The sequence below is a fragment of the Sinocyclocheilus rhinocerous genome, unplaced genomic scaffold, assembly GCF_001515625.1.
Source record: "Sinocyclocheilus rhinocerous isolate Xijiao unplaced genomic scaffold, SAMN03320098_v1.1 scaffold1606, whole genome shotgun sequence".
Taxonomy (NCBI): domain Eukaryota; kingdom Metazoa; phylum Chordata; class Actinopteri; order Cypriniformes; family Cyprinidae; genus Sinocyclocheilus; species Sinocyclocheilus rhinocerous.
The window spans coordinates 748,766-750,637 of NW_015628313.1; the positions used below are offsets into that span (position 1 = coordinate 748,766).

At 34.2% G+C, this 1,872-nt stretch overlaps 1 protein-coding gene across 2 annotated transcripts in view; it reads right to left on the reverse strand.

The window, feature by feature from the left end:
- armt1 (acidic residue methyltransferase 1) overlaps nucleotides 1-1,872 on the reverse strand; it is a 10,140-nt gene that overhangs the window by 4,883 nt on the left and 3,385 nt on the right. The gene's annotated exons all lie outside the window — the stretch shown is intronic.

Sequence of the window (1,872 nt, forward strand, 5' to 3'; positions counted from 1 at the left end):
TGTTTATTCAGGTTTTTTAAGGTATCTAATATTTTGATATTTAATTTCCATGATCTAAATATTCTTAAAAATTTAAAGTTTGTTGTCATTTGGAAGTGTGTAGGCCTTCTTGCATTATTATGCTGTTACATTATGATTATATATTCAGTGGCATAAAATGGTCTTTAAAATGACTAATATCGCTTATCGCAATTATTTCTGGGGCAATATATCACAAAACAAAAAGTTGTTATCGTGACAGGCCTAGGTATGGCGTTATTTTAATGACAAATGTCACACAAAACCGGCTGCACTTAAAACGTGTCTCTCCTCTCACTCAAACTGTCCTGTGCACTCGCAAATCTCTCTGCGCTAGATATTAATTATTTTCGCACCTGAATTAAACGTTTAAACGCACTTTTAAAAAGTATCTCAAAAATGACTTGGAACCGCCAATGTTGCCCAAAAATGCTGTTTAGGTAGGTGGTTGTTTTGGAACATTGACAGATTGGTAGTTATGGCTAGGCCTGTCGCAATAATCAATATATCGACTTAATCATTTTTGGTGACGCAATACACATCGGCCATTATATTTACTTAAAAATTAATGTCACCATGTTTTGTACATTTCACTTGCGCCTGTGTCTTTTGCAGCTTCTCGTGCATAACGTGGTGTAGTCATGAGGTGCTAGTTCAAATTAGCAATTTAAAAATATTACAAAATGATTTTTACACGGCACCCCTGCTCTCGACAGATAATAGATGCTTTTTTGAACATTTTAGCAATTTAAAAATATTACAAAAGGATTTTTACACGGCACCCCTGCTCTCGACAGATAATAGATGCTTTTTTGAACATTTTAGCAATTTAAAAATATTAAAAAAGGATTTTTACACGGCACCCCTGTTCTCGACAGACGGCACCCCAGGGTGCCGCGGCACCCCGGTTGGGAAACACTGATCTAAATATTCTTTAAAATTCTTAAGTTTGTTGTCATTTGGAAGTGTGTAGGCCTTCTTGCATTATTATGCTGTTACATTATGATTATATATTCAGTGGCATAAAATGGTCTTTAAAATGACTAATATCGCTTATCGCAATTATTTCTGGGGCAATATATCACAAAACAAAAAGTTGTTATCGTGACAGGCCTAGGTATGGCGTTATTTTAATGACAAATGTCACACAAAACCGGCTGCACTTAAAACGTGTCTCTCCTCTCACTCAAACTGTCCTGTGCACTCGCAAATCTCTCTGCGCTAGATATTAATTCTTTTCGCACCTGAATTAAACGTTTAAACGCACTTTTAAAAAGTATCTCAAAACAGATTTGTTCACTAAAGGCCTTTCCTTGATTTATAGGTATAAACTGGTTATTGCACTTTGTTTTACTACTTTCTCTTTTATGTTTGTATTTGCATTTTCTTTTCTGTGAATGCACATATGCATCTCTCTGTAAAATACTTTGTAAACACTTTTAAAAGGTGCTATATAAATAAAGCTTCAAACAATCAGACCTCCACAACTGACCGATGAAAATACTATGTGAAATCTAATTGGCTGAGAGGGAACTGAACCTGGAATTCTTTTGACAATCAAAGATGGATCTTTAATTTATTTCCAGTTTAATCATATTTAGCAATGTTAATGAAATGTGGACTATATTAGAAATGGCTAGGAATTGGGTGCTTGGGTGTTTTGTACATATAAATAACCTCTGTCCAACTGGTTGGTCTCTGAGCAATTTATCTAAAAACAACTTATTATAGTCTATGGCTCTAAAGACTTCATATAAAAGATCAATGTTATGTCATAATATGTCAGATACTTCAACTGAATTTAAAATCATTGCAATAAATTCTCAGTTGGTATGATGGCAATAGTAACAATTC